A 17,323-nucleotide genomic window follows, 5' to 3' on the forward strand; every position below is an offset into this window, starting at 1 on the left:
AAGGGAAGCTAGGTTACTGAGTGCACTCATCAGATCTGTAAGTTACTGAACAATACTTATAAAAACAAAACAGATACTGTGGCCTCAAATGAGGTCTGTATTACTAACATTTCCAACAAAGGCTGACATTTCAGAATGTCTGATTATTTCAGTAATGTCACAAATTTTGTTCTAAAAAAAATTCTGATGCCCTATACTTTATCTGGCCCTCCTAAAAATGTGTGCATGCAAAAATGAATAAATAAACCAACAAAACAAGTCGAAAGTCACATGTAAAACCAGGGAAAATGTTTGCAACACAAAGAGAGATAAAAAGGAACCTCAACAAATCAATTAACAATGAAAAGAATATCTACAATCCAAAATAAAAAAAAACAAGAAAATCAGGAGCTCAAATATAAAGGAATCCAGATGACCAATAAACATAAAGCTACTCAATCTTATAATCAAAGAAACATAAATTGCTAAAACAAGATGTCACTTTTCATCTAACAAGCAAAAATTAAAAAGATTGATAGTATCTAATATGCGCAAAGGTGAGGAGAAACAGCCTCTCATTTACTATTAACTGGAGTGTAAAATAAGTAAGGGGGTTGCTGGGAATCTGGCACTGTGCTTCAAAATTATGTATGTTCAAATTCTTTGACCCAGCAATTTTACTTCCCAAAGAGTACGTTTTCATACAAGATAATGTTCAAGGACATCTACGGAAACACTTTGAAATACTGAAACTTGAAAGCAGAGAACAATCTGCATGCCTATTAACAGGAACTGGTTAAATAAATTATGATATAGTCACATTCAATAAAATACTCTGAGGCAGTGAAAAAGTATGAAGTAGAGAACAAATTCCTGAGATATATTAAGTGAACAAAAACTGAACAGCATATCTAATACAACCCACTTGTTTTTAAGAAAAAAAGTATAGAGGCATATTTGGATATGCATGTAAATGTCTTAAAGGATATAAAAGTAGCTGCTAACTATGGCTACTTCTGGGAAACCAAAAAGCAGGAAGATAAGGGAGCACATTTTATGTCATACTCTCAGAATTATGATTTTTAAACAATAATAGATACAACATAATAATTATATATATTTACATTTAATAATTTTTCCAATTATCTGAAACTTTGAATTTATTCCCAAATATGCCAGATAAAGTGTCATTTCCCCCAACTTAGCAGCTAAAATCAAACCTATATTATTTTTTTTTAAGATTTTATTTATTTATTCATCAGAGACACAGAGAGAGGCAGAGACACAGGCAGAGGGAGAAGCAGGCTCCTTGCAGGGAGCCTGATGCAGGACTCAATCCCAGGACCACAACCTGAGCTAAAGGCAGACACTCAACCACTGAGCCACCCAGGTGCCCCTCAAACTTACATTCTTTAGCCCTATTATATTCAAAGAACCATATGAATAGATTCCTTTTTCTACACATAAATTTTCTAGCCATTTTCTCCCTATTCTCGTGGTACATACGCCTCTACAGTCTTGTTCTCTTAGAACTCCTAGAATTGTGAAGACTCCCAGTCACCACCATTTTTTGCCTACTTAACCCAGCTCGCTCATCACTCAGATCAAGTCATATCCACATGTTACAGAGTCTCGCGGCATCCTGGTTTCTCCCTATCATTGTTATAATTTTGTATTTCTGTGATTATCTGATGATTGTCCACCATCCACGCTAGACTGTAAGCCTGGTACAGGGCAAGTCTTTGCTCATTAGTATATTCCAAGTATCATAGCAGCATGTCATAGATGCTACATAAGTATCTATTAAATAAAGAATCCTCAGTGCCCAGCATGTAGTAAGTGCTCAGTAAACATTATTCATTTACATGGCACTGTAGATTATGTGCTAGGAGGAATAGGGATAAATAAAAGAATTGTCAGGGAACGGAGCAAGGATCTGGTTGAGGATAACTAACATTAAATCGTGTCTTCTGTGAATTTCTTTAGTAGTGTTCTGTAGGCCTAGAGCAAGAATAGCTATCCAGAATGAGGGAATGGCTGAGCAAGGACTTGCAAAAGCATCCTTAAAACAACTGACTGGGAAGTATGGCCTTGAAGGGAAAAAGTAAGGCCTTTCCCTCTGGCTGGAGTACCCCATCCTCACACTGCACCCCTTGTATTCTGAGCCTAGTGAAACATCAATTCTTTAAACCAGCATCAAAAGGCTTCCATAGCTCCCAAACAAAAGTATCTCTTCTTTGCTCCCAAGGTTCTCCAGACTTATTATATATTCATCAGTCATACTCCTTCTCATGTATCTCGATAAATCCGATGGTGTCAAACCTCATTTTACTTGATCCATTTGTTCATTGCATTCGACAAAAATGATCACACTATTCATTCAGCCCTGAATCCTACAACACTAGACTCTCAAAACAGTCCTTGTTTCTCACCAGTGATTCATTCATTCTGTCTCCTTTCCTGGTTCTTCATCTCCCCAAATCTATAAAGGCTAAGATGCCTAAGGACTCAGGTCTTGTACTACTTTTCTTTTCTGTACATTCACTTCTTTGGTGATTATCTCCAGTCTCCCTATTTTAAATACCATCTGTTCACTGACAACTCCCAAATGTTCTTTTCCAGCAATGAACTCCCTCGCCACAATGAACTCCAGGTTGGGTAACTCGACATCTCCACTTGGATGACTTACAGTCATCTCAAACCTAACATGTCATAACGCAACTTCTAATCTTCCCCCACAAACTGGCTCCTTAGTTTTTCACTCCTTAGTTCATGGCAATTCCATCCTTCTAGTTGCTCGAGCTCCAGATCCTGGCAATTATTTCACTCTTACAATCCTTGTTCAATCCATAAACAAATCTGTTACCTTTACCGACAAAATACATCCAAAATTGAACTGCCTCTCACCGCGCTCACTTCTTTTCACCCTATGAAGTCAGTATAATCTCACTGAATTATTACAACACCTTCCTATTTAGTCTCTTGGCTTTTGCCTACCACACTCTCCAACAATCTATTCTTAACATAGCAGCCAAAGTGATACTGTTAAAAAGCTAAATCAGGTCCTGACACCCCTCTGCCCAGAGCATTCCACTGGTTACTTATCCTCTATGCTGTTCCTTCAAGGCAAGACTTACTCTGCATGACATTTGCATCTGCACATGACTAATGTAAGGTCTTCCCACATATTAGGTACATGTAACTGTTTGCTACCTGTCCAAAACCAAAGAAAGCAAACTGGGGACAAACCTTGGGGAATCTTAATATGAGATCAGTCTGTACTTAAAGATATTAGGAAGTCACCACATAGATCCAAAACAAAAATATACCATAATGTACATTCTAGGGCTACTTCCACTCCTATGCTAAGTAGAGTTACATATGATTATGAACTAAGCCAGAAAAACAATGCAATTTATAATTTTTTTGGAACTAGAGGGACATCTGCAGATGCTGCACTAGATTTCTATTACCATAATGACCTCTTTGTACTGCATTATCTTAGAAAATAATGGTGAAAAGTACACACAACAGTCTATCAATAATGTTGCTCCTTTAGCAGACAGTCCGTGTCGATGCCACCTATAATTCTCCTTCAAACTTACAGTAAAATCCCTAAGATTGACTTTTTCCTTTTAAAGGTGCTGACCTCCAAAAAAGCCAAATTTATCCCAAAGTCCAATAACAGAAGATCTAAATCACAAAAGGTCGTTCAAAATTGAGATGAATAACTACATCAAATTACACAATGAATGTACTTCTATTATTAATGCTAGTGTTTACCTCAAAGCGTTTTCAAAATTACAGTTATGAAGCGGCAAAACTACCTTCCAGAACCGGGGAATTTGCTTACTACAATAGTCTCATCTCTAAAATAATAACAGTATATAGGGCTATCGTAAAAGTGAAATGAATAATATTGGTAAAGCTTTTAGAACAGTGCTTGGCTCAATTACCAGTCAGTACATTTGCAGGTAGCAACAGTTTACTAATTTACTAGAGTGAAAAGGATCAAATATCCTGATCCAATGTAGACCATTCAAAACCATATTGTGGGGATCCCTGGGTGGCTCAGCAGTTGGGCGCCTGCCTTTGTCCCAGGGCGTGACCCCTGGGTCCCGGGATCCAGTCCCACCTCCCACCTCCCGCTCCCTGCATGGAGCCTGCTTCTCCCTCTGCCTGTGTCTCTGCCTCTCTCTCTATCATGAATGAATGAATGAATGAATAAATAAATAAATAAACCCATATTGAAAAAAAAAAAAAAAACATATGGAAGGCCCAAGTGCTTGGAATCGGTGGCTGAGACAACTGTAAGGAACCGCTTGAGAGCGTCCTCTGAGTGGGACGCAGACAGCGCCAGCACCTGAAGGCCGCTACAGCATCCCGTGGCACCTTGGGGGAGCCCCGCGATGGAGCCCCGGGATGGAGCCCCGGTATGGAGCCCCTGCGATGGGAGTCCCAGGATGGAGTCCGGTGACAGAGCCCCGGTGATGGAGCCCCGCGATGGAGCCCCGGGATGGAGCCCCCGCGATGGGCGCCCCGCGATGGAGCCCCTGGGATGGAGCCCCGGGACGCAGCCCCCGTGATGGAACCTCGCGATGGGGCCCCGGGATGGAGCCCCGGGATGGGCGTCCCAGAATGGAGCCCCGGGATGCAGCCCCGGGATGGAGTCCGGTGACGGAGCCCCGGTGATGGAGCCCCTGGGATGGAGCCCCGGGATGGGCGCCCCGGGATGCAGCCCCGGGATGGGAGCCCCACGATGGAGCCCCGGGATGGGCGTCCCAGGATGGAGCCCCGGGATGCAGCCCCGGGATGGAGTCCGTGACGGAGCCCCGGTGATGGAGCCCCTGGGATGGAGCCCCGGGATGGGCGCCCCGGGATGCAGCCCCGGGATGGGAGCCCCACGATGGAGCCCCGGAATGGAGCCCCGGGATGGGCGTCCCAGGATGGAGCCCCGGGATGCAGCCCCGGGATGGAGTCCGGTGACGGAGCCCCGGTGATGGAGCCCCCGCGATGGGCGCCCCGCGATGGGGCCCCGGGATGCAGCCCCGCCCGCACGCCCGTTATTCCATCTTTCAACCAAACAGCAGCCGCAAGCGGCTTCCCGAGTCTCAGCAGGAGATGCCTGCCCGACTCCTGGGACCCGGCGTCGTCAGGACACAGGGACTCCCGGCCCGACACAGGATCAGGCCGCCCAGAGCTCGCTGGCGGGGCAGACACCTGCGTCCCGCAGACACGGGGTCGCGGCCAACAGAGGCGCGTTCAAGGCACCTGAACCTCGGCCGAGGCACCTCGACCTCCGGAGGCGTGAAAATACATCAACCAGGTGACCTCGTGGACGTCACGGGCGCGGCGTTCGCTCTGGCCCTGGGGCCCTGACAGCTGTGACGTCACTTCAGGGCTCCTCCCCCTGCCGAGGTGCCCGAGGAGCTGACCAGGGAGAAACGGCAGACAAACCAGCAAACCACCTGCAGGCTGGATGGAGAGTGGGGAGGGGCCCAGGTGAGCCCGGGGAGGGGGCGCCGGTGAGGGGCCCAGGTGAGCGGGGGGGGGGGGGGTGCGGGCGCTCCTGGCGGCCAGCCGGCGTGTGAAAGCCGCGGGGGCTCCCCGAGGGGGCGAACTTGTGCAGAAACACGAGAGAAACTCCCGCCCCAGCTCCGAACGGCCGTACCTCGCGGGCCTCCGGCGCCGGCCTCCGGGAAGAGCAGTCGGGCGGCGGTGACGTCAAAGAGGCGCCGGCGGCGCGGGCGGCGGGGGCGGGGCGGGCGGCGCCGCGTGGTGACGTCAGGCGGCTCGCCCCGCCCCGCGCCGGCTCAGGGGCGCCCCTGCGGGCGGCGGGCGGGGGCTGCGGGGGCTGCGGGGTCAGCGGGGTCAGCGGGGGCGGGGCGGGCCCGGGCAGCAGGAAGCCGCGTGAGCCGCCGGGCCCCGTTCGCGCGCGGTTTGCCCCCGCGGCCTCCGCCTGCACCGCGTCGGGGCCGGGTCTCCGTGGGCCGCAGCCCGCCTTCCGGGGCCGGGAGGGCTCGCGGCTCCGCGCCGACTCCCGCTCGGGCCGCGCGGCGAGGCGAGGACCCCGAGACGAGGCAGAGCGCGGCAGGCGCCCTCGGTCCTTCCTTACCGTGTCCCTGCGCGAAAACTCGGGCTTCGACACGCGCAGTGGGGCTGCGGCGGGAAGCGCTGCTCGCCGGCAGCCACCTGCTGTCCTCGCCTCTCGCTCGGCGCCTTCGCCTGCCTCGGCCTCGGCGTCGGCCTCGGCACCGGGGTCAGCAGGGGTCACCCGGGGTCAGCAGGTGTCACCCAGGGTCAGCAAGCGTCTGCACCCGGGGTCAGCAGGTGTCACCCGGAGTCAGCACGCGTTGGCACCCAGGGTCAGCAGGTGTCAGCGCCCGGGGTCAGCAGGGGTCACCCGGGGTCAGCAGGTGTTACCCGGGGTCAGCAGGTGTCACCCGGAGTCAGCACGCGTTGGCACCCGGGGTCAGCAGGTGTCAGCACCCGGGGTCAGCAGGTGTCAGCACCCGGGGTCAGCAGGTGTCACCCGGGGTCAGCCGCGGTCTGCAAGCACCTGCTTTCTTGTGATGAATTCGTAGGCCGGCAGGTGCCTACCGCCGTTCAGGCCACGTCATCTCATTGCCCGGGCATTTTGCCATTTCGTGGCGCCACCAGAAGGGCCAGCGCAGCCCAGTAGGGTATTTTGAGAGACCGTATTTACATAGCTTTCATTACAATATATTGTTATAAGGGCGCCCGGGTGGCTCGGGTGGCTCGGGTGGCTCAGGGGGTTAAGCATCTGCCTTGGGCTCAGGTCATGATCCCACGGTTATGGGATCAAGCCCCGTATGGTCATGGGATCGAGCCCGCATTGATGGGATTGAGCCCCACATCGATGGGATTGAGCCCCATGTGGTTATGGCATCGAGCCCTGCATCGATGGGATCGAGCCCCGCCTCTATGGGATCGAGCCCTGCATCGGTGGGATTGAGCCCCACGTGGTTATGGGATCGAGCCCCGCATTGGGCTCCCTGCTCAGCGAGGGAACCTGCTTCTCCCTCTCCCTCTGCTACTCCTCGTGCTTCTGCTCTCTTGCTCTCTGTCAATTAAATAAATAAAATCTTTTTTTTAATTTAAAAATATTATAATTGTGCTAATGCTGCTAATCTCTTAGTGTGGCTAGTTTACAGATTGAACTGTTTTTTTCTTTTTAAAGATTTTATTTATTTATTCATAGAGACACAGAGAGAGGCAGAGACACAGGCAGAGGGAGAAGCAGGCTGGATCCCCGACCCGGGGATCACGACCTGAGCCAAAGGGAGACGCTCAACCACTGAGCCACCCAGGCGTCCCCAGATTAAACTTTATCTTAGATGCGTATGAATAGGAAAAAACAGTACATACTGCATATCTGCAGTGTCAGGCATGGGGGCGGGTGTTGGGCCTCGGACCATATTCTCTAAGGACAAGGTGGGGGCTACTGTAAACAACGAAGAGCATCATTTTCACGTTTGTAACTTGTGATATGTGATGTGCGTATATGAAACCATTGTACTGTATGCCTTAAATGCATACAGTATTGCAGGTCCAACTCCATCTCAGTAAAACTGGTGGGGGTGGGGGAATGGGGAGAAGAAAAAAGGAAACTCATCCAAAACCTCTGGTCACAAAAGGGGAAAAAATGCCTCCTGGTAGCATTTGAAAACCACTGCTTTGTGCTACATCACAGTTTCTGTTCTGCTATTTCACATCAGAGACTGAATTGACCTCCGTGCTAGTTGAATCCTCCAGCTCGTGGCTGCAATGAAAGAGACTCAATATTTAACAGTAGAGCTGGCCTTGGAACTGGAAGCAAAGGCGCTGACCACATTCCCAGGGCAGAGCAATTCCTTCCCATTTGATTACTTCACAGCACAAACGACGGTGAGTGATGCAAAACTAGCTGTTCGGGACAAACTAGCTATGCGACCTTAGGCCAGGTATTTAACCTCTCATGATCCTTCCTATTCTCATTGGCAAAATAAAGCTAATAATAACTGTGAGACAAATGAGCCACCATAAGTGCTTTCTATAGTGCCCAGCACATAAGCATTTAATAAACATTAATTATTCATTACAGGAATTACCACTATGCAGTATTATCACTAAAAAAAAAAAAAGGAAATTAGAAAATTCTAATGTTGACAGAAATAGAAAATTCTGATGTGGAATTTAGGAAACTTCTTAGGTCTTAGTATTCAAATTATATATAACAAAATCAGGCTCCCAATTAATAATTAAATAGAATTTTTTTTCTATCTTCTGGATAATAACAAAAGAGTCACCATTTTTATAGCCATCATAATAATAATAAACTCAGGTGAGATGCATCAGTAGATGCAAAAACTGTTAGGTGAAAGTTTGATGGAGAGCAGGACGTCTATACCACCTTAAAACACCTCATCACAGGTTATTTTTTAATTATGAAAGTAAAAATGATTTTACAATGGCTAAATCTGGTAGATATAAAACCAAGTGTTCTATTTTAGCATCACTAATGGGACAAACTGACATCACATGCCTTCTTTGATGATGCATTAAGACCACACTATCATTTAATGTATTATACCTGCCGAAAGGGTATTATCTGAAATCTGATCCTCAGGAAATACCAAACACACCCAAAGTGAGGGACATTCTTAAAAAAAAAGAAAAAGGAAAAAAAAAAAAAAAAAAGCTCTATTTCAGAAATGTTTGTCATGAAAGAAAAAAAAAAAAAAACTGTCCTAGATTGAGAAACTAGGGCAGCCCGGGTGGCTCAGCAGTTTAGTGCCACCTTTGGCCCAGGCCGTGATCCTGGAGACCCGGGATCGAGTCCCGCGTCGGGCTCCCTACGTGGAGACTGCTTCTCCCTCTGCCTGTGTCTCTGCCTCCCTCTCTCTCTCTCTCTGTGTCTCTCGTGATTAAATAAATAAAATCTTAAGAAAAAAGAGAGAGAGAGAGAGAAACTAGAGAGACATGACAGCAAAAGGCAATGTGTGATCCTGGATCGGATCCAGAATCAATGAAGGAAAAAAAAAGACCTCTACAAAGAATATTATCAGGGCAGTTGGTGAAATTGAATGTAGAGTTTATATCGAATAATAGTATTAAATCTATGTTAAGTTTGTTGTATTTGATAATTGCACTATGATTATGTTAGAGAATGTTGTCACTCCCAGGAGATGCGTGCTAAAATATTTAGATTAGGGGTAAAGAGCCACATTGTCTGCAATTTACTCTCAAAGAGTTCTGAAAAAAAAAAAAAAAAAAAACGAGTTCTGAAAAAATAGTAATAGTAATAATAATAGTAATTACATGTGAAGAGAGATATCAGATGTGGCAAAGTGTTTGGTTTATTTTTTTTAAAGATTTATCCATTTGAGGGATCCCTGGGTAGCGCAGCGGTTTGGCGCCTGCCTTTGGCCCAGGGCACAATCCTGGAGACCCGGGGTCGAATCCCACATCGGGCTTCCGGTGCATGGAGCCTGCTTCTCCCTCTGCCTGTGTCTCTGCCTCTCTCTCTCTCTCTCTCTCTCTCTCTCTCTGACTATCATAAAAAATAAAAAAAATAAATAAATTAAAAAAAAAAAAGATTTATCCATTTGAGAGAGAGAGAGTGGGGGGTGGAGTTAGAGAGAGAGAATCTTCAAGCTGACTCCCCGCTGAGCATGGAGCCCAACGTGGGACTTGATCTCAAGATCCATGAGATTGTGACCTGAGCCAAAACCAAGAGTCGAACACTTAACCAGCTGAGCCACCCAGGCGCCCCAAGTGTTTGGTTTATAATCGGTGAATCTAGGTGAACAATACGAGACAGTTCATTGTATTATTCTTGCAACATGTCTATAAATTTAGAAAAGAAAAAGAGAGAAGGAGGGAGAAGCAAGGGAGGGAGATACAAAAGCATGATGGATGGGAGACCAGAGAGGAAGAGCCTTCTCTGAAATGCAGCCCTTTCACTTTCTGGGTGGTTTATTTACAAGACTCGTGTCTTGTTTGTGACCTTTAAGGACCCGGGATGAAAAAAACACCACAGGTTATGGTCTATACGTATGAAATATTACTGTGCAGAATATCGCCCAGTGCCATCCCCATCGCCTCCTTCAATTTTGAAAAGTAAAGTGCAGGCCATACTAAGGTTTACATTCCAGTAGCAAGCTTTGTTTCTTTGTTTCGTAAATCATGAATTCAAAAACAACCGTGAGGGATCCCTGGGTGGCCCAGCAGTTTGGCGCCTGCCTTTGGCCCAGGGCGTGGTCCTGGAGACCCGGGATCGAATCCCACGTCAGGCTCCCCGTGCATGGAGCCTGCTTCTCCCTCTGCCTGTGTCTCTGCCTCTCTCTCTCTCTCACTGTGTGCCTATTATAAATAAATAAAAGTTAAAAAAAATTATAAAAAAAACAAAAACAACCGTGAACTGGGTCCGCATCAGCGTTTGGAAGTTTGTTCTCGTTCGTTAATCAATGGGATCAATTGATTATCTCATTGACTAGCTTAGTCATTGAGCCAAAAAGTGGCTAAATCACTCTCTCTCTACTTCTCAGGCTGGATATTGAGAATAAACAAGCAAGTGAGGCAGCTTTACCACTCAGCTCCCTGAGAACTCCACTCCATCCTCCAGCCTTGCAGGAGAGGGACTGATGGAGAGTAAGCTGTGCTCAGACAGGTAAGTACTGAGGGATGGAAATGCCCGCATGTAAGCCCAGCCCCATTTGGGGCTGACTTGCTAGTTCAGAAGACAATCTGCAATCTAACTCTGCCTGATTTGACTCCTGCTCTAAGAAACAGAGAAATTACAAGAATTTAGGAGCAAATTAGGCTAGTTCAGGGGAAGTCATTAGTGTTTTCATGACACCCTGAGGAACAATGCCCAGATGGTAAAAATATTCTATCTTGAAACCAAGGGTAGGAGAGTCTAGGTGATAAGCAATTGATGCCATCACTATCTTTACTGCTTGTCTAATTAACCCAAATAAATAAGCCGCTTCCTCTTCTATTTTTTTGTGCTTTCTTTCTTTCTTCCCTTTTTTTTTTTTTTTTTTTTTTTGGTCGTTATTGCTGTTGTTTTGTTTTCTGAGTGTTGTGAGTACTTGATTCATTTGAAACATCGGGTGGGGTGGGAAAATTTAAGCTAGGTTGTCAGCTCATAAGTCATGCTAAGTACACAGAAAAGTTACATTTTTTTTCCCGTATTGTCCTAGTCCTCTCATAACAAAATGCCACAGACTGGGTGCCTTATAAACAATGGACAACTACTTCCCACAATTATGGAATCTGAAAGTCTGAGATCAGGGTGTCAGTAAGGTTGGGTGAAGCTGTCAACTTCTTGTCTTCTCACTTGGGGAAGGCAGAAGGGAGTTTTCTCAGACCTTGTTTAAAAGTCCTAATCCCATCATAAGGACTCCTCCATCATGACCTCATCACCTCCCAAAGGCCCCAGCTTCTAGCACCATCACCTTGGGCATTAGGATTTCAGCATATGATTGGGGAAGACACAAAAATTCAGACCATAACACTCATCTTCACCTCACTCTGCTTTATTATCCTAAATTATTTACATCACAAAATGGAGTAAAGACAGGATTTTTAAACCTCCCTAGAATTATCCATTTGGAAAAAAAGTAGCTGTGATAATTCAGTGCTTATTTAAGAAATTGATTCCTGTCATACCTCTTAAAAATACCCTGAAACCTTGCCACATAATAACATCCTTCAAAAAAAGTCAATGTTTATAGGCATGAAGAAAATAAATACGTTTATTACTCAGAATGAATCCATTCTCTGAATTGCATGTAGCCCTCTGCCTCCTGCCATTCCCACATGAAGAATAACCTGAATTTTCCGGAATGACGATCAAGGATATAAAAGGAAAGGGCATTCTTAGGTGGTCCAAGACTGAGAAATCAGTCCTCATCAGTGATGTGGGCATGTGTGATTCAGTTAAGTGCTAACCGGGTCTATAAAACCTGTAAATCATGATTTCCACCCTACTGATTGCTTTTGCTAAACTTTATGACAGAAGTTAGGTGCTGTATTTTGCAATTTCAGGCTTTGAAATGTTTCTGTATGTATTCCTTACAAACCCAGGCTGTACTGAGTTTCCAACATTGTGACATAGGCCCCCGTTACGAGACGGCTAAATCCTTGAAAGAAGCTGGTGGTTGATCAATACATTTGCAGCCGTCTCTGTCTCTGTGCCTTTTTCCAGGTGACTTTGCTATTCCTCCCATCAGGATGTAGGATATCTTTTCTCACCCTTTGATTAGAAGTTTGGCCACTTGCTTTGTTTTGGCCAATGGAGCAATAGTGTATGTGATGCAAGAGGAAGCATGAAAACCTGGGCTTGCTTTGTGCTTCTACCATCAAAATGAGGAGGATAGACCCAGCTAGTCCATTAGCCCAGGAGGAAAGTGAGAGTCATGTGGAGCAGAACCCAGTTATCCCACTAAGCCCAGCCAAACCAGCTGCCTCATAGCCCGAGCCCAGACACGTGAGTTCAGGTCAAGATCAGGAGGTAGGCCAACTTAGCTGAATTCTTCAGACAGCAAAGACATAAATGCATAGAGCTGTCTGCCATATAGTACACTAGCTAACTGCCACAGTTCAGTAAAAAATATATAAAGAGGAAGAGGAGTGAGTTCGGCTTCTTGGAAAGTGTTCATTTTCCTGGATATGACAAGTTATTTATTAAACCAAAAAAATGTAAAGGTTAAAAAAAAAAACTGTATTAAGTACCTTACCCCTGATATGTAAGCTACATATTCAGTGAGGTTTATTTCATAATATTATAAAGGTGATAGTGGTGAAATATAATACTGCTGAAATAAATGAAAACTTTAGGGCAGCCCCGGTGGCGCAGCAGTTTAGCACCGCCTTTGGCCCAGGGCGTGATCCTGGAGTCCGGGGATCGAGTCCCACGTCGGGCTCCCTGCATGGGGCCTGCTTCTCCCTCTGCCTGTGTCTCTGCCTCTCTCTCTCTCTCTCGCTCTGTATCTCTCATGAGTAAATAAAATAAAATCTTAAAAAAAAAAGAAACTTTACTTTTTTTATCATAACACTGCATATCTGTTTGAAGGTATACATTTGTGTATCAAGAGGCAGGCAGAGAGTGATTACCATCTGACAGTGCTTTACTGTCCAGGTATTCATCTGAAGGTTCTGTAATGCATCAAAACTATTTTTGTTTTATCAATTTGTTAATTTTTAGCTCAAAGAATGGATGTGCACATTGTACATAGTTCTGGTTATACAGACATCAAACTTACTCTTTTTATCTATAGATCCTAATAGCCTGTCTTATGTATTTTATTTTTTTATTTTATTTTTTTTGTCTTATGTATTTTAAAGAAACCCCTCTATCCAACTAGTTATCTAAACATAGTAAGAGGAAAAGACTAGTTAAAATTAAATTTCCATACTTAAGTAAAATTTGGTAGTAAATTGTGTAAGAAATGTTTTGATTTGTACTCCGATTTGAAAATTGGAAGAAAGGGTATTATTAAACATTTATTTCATGATATATTAACAAAACGTTTGTTGTATAACTGCAACATACTAATTCTTAGAATGAAGAAAGAATCAAATATTAGTTGAGATTTTTGTTTAAAATACCTCTGACAGGGGCACCTGAGTGTCTCAGTTGCTTAAGCTTCCAACTCATGGTTTCAGCCGAAGTCATGATCTCCGGGTTGTGAGATCAAATCCTGTGTCAGGCTCCACACTCAGTAGGGAGTCTGCTTCTCCTCTCCCTCTGCCCCTCCCACTGCTCAAGCACACTCTCTCTCTCAAACAAATAAGTAAATCTTTAAAATAATTATTTAATATTTCTGACACAATTATTAGAAGATAAATGCAGTGTGGTCTCCTGAATTGGATCCTGGAACAGAAAAAAAATGGTAAAAATTGGTGAAATCTGTATAAAATCTGGAATTTAGTTAAAAGTAATGTGTAAGGGCTGCCTGGGTGGCTGAGTGATTGAGCATCTGCCTTTGGCTCAGGTCATAATCCCCGGGTCCCGGGATCGAGTCCTGCATCGGGCTCCCTGCATGGAGCCTGCCTCTCCCTCTGCCTGTGTCTCTTCCTCTCTCTGTGTGTCTGACATGAATAAATAAATAAAATCTTAATAAATTAATAAATAAATAATTAATTATTAATTTAAAAAATGTGTAAGTATCAATATCTTAGTTTTGACAAATGTGTAAGTTGAGAATTGCCGTTAGTGGAAACTGGTAAGAAATAGACAAGAACTCTACTATAGTTGTGGCTATTCTATAAATCTAACATATTACAAAATGAAAAGTTTATTTCAAAATTACTTAGGTGGCATGACATGACATTCTTTTCTCACTTTGACAACATAACCACAAAGAGATTCATTTGTTCAGAAACATATGAAGGCTGTACCAGTTTTCCCAAGGGCCTCACTTAGCGCCTTAAGACAAACTTTCTCTTTTAAAGCACCTATCCCAACGGAATCCTCGTAATTTTTCAACATCATAACTGTAGGAATACAGATAATATTGGGAAGGCAGAGAATCCCATATCTCCACTTCTCCTACACTGAAAATACATAAAAAATTAGGGAACCAAAACAGCCACTGAGAATTGACAGCCAATGAAAAAAAGGAAAAGACCCCAACATGGGATACAGACTGTATTTAGAGATTTTCTTCCTTCCGTGGAGTATATCATAAGACCGTCAGAGGCATGTGACCTTAATGACTAAATCCTTCTCTCGCCAAGTCTGTGGCTTCACAGGAGGCAGGAATTTACATAGGCAAAAAGAAGTTACAACATAGGCCCATACCCAATTATGATGTGATTCCGCAAACATGCTTATGTTAATTTTTTTTTCAGATTAAAACAAAAGATAAGATCATAGAAAATGCTAATTCTCACAGAATTCCAGAGTCCCTGAAAATGTGTCTTTGGAGCCCAACTTGAGAAACATTGCTTTAAGGGTTTAGCAGAGGGGCACCCGGCTGGCTCAGTTGGCAGGGCATGCAACTCTTGATCTTGGGGTCATGAGTTCAAGCCCCACACTGGACAGAAATCTTCCTTAAAAGAAAGAAAGAAAGAAAAAAAAAGAGTTTAGCAGAAGAAAAGGCAGTGTAGTGTGGTGTAGTGGTACGAAGCACAACCACAAAGTCAGAATTTCAGGTTGTAACCCCAGCACAGAACTTAATGACTTTGTGAACTCCGACGAGCTACGTTCCCTCTCTGTGTTTCGTTTCCCTCACCCGTAAAAGGAGACGGTCGTCGTATCTTCCTGGTGGTTGGTTGGTAGGATTAAACGAAATAATCTATGAAAAGAAGGTAAACTTGCACCTGGGACTTGATTCTTCTGACTCTGCTTGTACCCAGCCAGTCTTCTGTGAAGGAGGAGGCAGCTGACTAAGCAGACTAAGGAATCATGCATAGAGCTAAGATCCGGCTTACTTTTGTTATTTTCTTCTCTAAAGGTTTTAAGGAGCTCCTGATAACATTTATGCTTCGTCTTCACGTAGTGGGCAGCTCCTCCTCTCCTGTGCACGCTATTCCTTTAGTTCCCGTGAGGAGGCTATGTTCTGTGCAGGTAAAAGTGGGAATTCGTTTCTGGCTCGATCCAATCATAACCACACTGTCAACTTTACAAGATGCTAATTACGAAATAAGAGACAATTGGTTGTGTTTTATGAGGCTGTTAGGACATGCCCAGTATGCCCAGGAAGTGAGCCAGGAGATTGAAACGCAAGTGCTTTGGGCTGTTCCTCCGTGTGTGTTACTGGCTCAATTAAACATACCTTAAAGGAGCGCTTCTTCTTCTTCCGCAGTGGGTGTTTCATAATTTGTTTTGTTAGATGTTGCCCCGAGCAAGTCCTCTGAGGCCGAAGGAGTTCTGAAGCTCTATTTCCAAACACGTTCCATGATTCCTCTCACTCAGCCCCTTACAGGGAAGAGGATCTGGAAAAGATTTCACCGCAAGATTTCACCCTGAGAATCAAGGCCACTGAGAAGCAGGGACATTTTTAAAGAAACTCCATAACTGCCCTCATAACTGATTTGGACAGAACAGACACACTTGAGTAAACGCTGGGGCGTCTCGCTTCTTTGCAAAGGACTCCATCACTACTATTTAAGTCAACATTGATGTGAAGATATTTCCATTTTTCTTTGCTCCCTAGAGCATCGTTGGTTCAGATCTCACGGCTGAAGTTCACACTGGAGATTCTTTGCACTATTCCTTTGGTTTTTTTTTGTTTTGTTTTGTTTTGTTTTTTTAATAAAAGCAACAGAAAAATCTAGTTCCAAGTCAATGTTTCCAATATCAGCTTCTTTCAGAGTTAATAGCTACATGATCAAATCAAAATGTCATTTTTAAGGGACGTCTGGGTGGCTCGGTCAGTTGAGCATCCAACTCATGATTTCGACTGGGGTCATGACCTTAGGGTCATAGGATCAAGGCCCCAGTTGGGTTCTGTGCTTGCTGTAGAATCTGCTTGAAATCTCACTTGAGATTCCCTGACCCCACCCACATCATGCTCATGCTCATTCTCTCTCTCTCTCTCTCTCTTAAATAAATAAATACATAAATTTTAATGGCATTTTTAAGGAGAAAGAAAAAGAATAGTGTAAAGTTCTTGTGACCTTAAATAATTGTATTCACTACATAATAAATATTTGGATTTGAAACTTTTCCTCACCGGTCATGTATGGCGGTTGCTCTGTCTTAACCCCGACATCACACTCTCTACTCAGGTTCCTCACCTTCTTCAAGGGGCGAAAGGGGAGATTTTCAGTAGAAAAGACTCCCTGACTTTGCCCTACATTCTCCACCCCTCTAGAACGGGGCCATATGGGAAGTATCAGGACTGAAAGCACTAGTTTGAAACAACAAAAATAAGCAGATGTTTCAGAAGCATAACCTAGAAGCCATGACCGTCCACACTACTTCTCGCTCCCCACCTCCAAGTCGTCATCCTCAGAGCTCCGTGAACTACGCAGAGAACCCACCGGCTACAGCAAAGCACCAGAACCTCACATATCGGCTCACATCAAGCCCTCACACAACCTTTAAGGGCCTTATTCTTGGCATTTCATTTATTGAGCACCAGCTGTAAGCACAGTCTTCTGCTATAACCTCTATATGGAAATGCTCTGCAAACTTCCTCTCTCCTCTCAAACACGATGATGTATCCATCTTGGTGCCGCCCTTGGATCTGGTCTTCATGGAACCCGCAGGAATATACCCTGTTTTTCTCGGTGGTTCCGCTGAGTTCCCATCTCTTAAAGCTTTAGTGTCCAAGTCCTGCGAGTGGTTGCTTGAAAGACCTAATCATTTCACTTTGACCTAAACTTA

At 44.7% G+C, this 17,323-nt stretch overlaps 1 protein-coding gene and 1 long non-coding RNA gene across 9 annotated transcripts in view; one reads left to right on the top strand and one right to left on the bottom strand.

Annotated features, from left to right (window-relative positions):
• C1D (C1D nuclear receptor corepressor) overlaps window positions 1-5,746 on the bottom strand; it is a 19,013-nt gene extending 13,267 nt beyond the window's left edge. The window contains exon 1 of the mRNA XM_038551471.1: window positions 5,651-5,746. The gene's annotated coding sequence lies outside the window, so the exon portion shown is untranslated. The remainder of the gene's footprint in view (window positions 1-5,650) is intronic.
• On the top strand, window positions 5,340-16,656 carry LOC106559437. Of its 8 annotated transcripts, none has more exons than XR_005366202.1 (4): window positions 5,340-5,481; window positions 7,719-7,887; window positions 10,530-10,651; window positions 15,447-16,656. It is a non-coding gene; the product is annotated as an uncharacterized LOC106559437 (long non-coding RNA). The 8 variants fall into 8 exon arrangements; XR_005366206.1 differs by lacking the exon at window positions 5,340-5,481 and adding an exon at window positions 5,985-6,238; XR_005366204.1 differs by lacking the exon at window positions 5,340-5,481 and adding an exon at window positions 5,986-6,344.
• Window positions 16,657-17,323: the final 667 nt, after the last annotated feature.

The sequence above is a fragment of the Canis lupus genome, chromosome 10, assembly GCF_011100685.1.
Source record: "Canis lupus familiaris isolate Mischka breed German Shepherd chromosome 10, alternate assembly UU_Cfam_GSD_1.0, whole genome shotgun sequence".
In the NCBI taxonomy this organism is placed as follows: domain Eukaryota; kingdom Metazoa; phylum Chordata; class Mammalia; order Carnivora; family Canidae; genus Canis; species Canis lupus.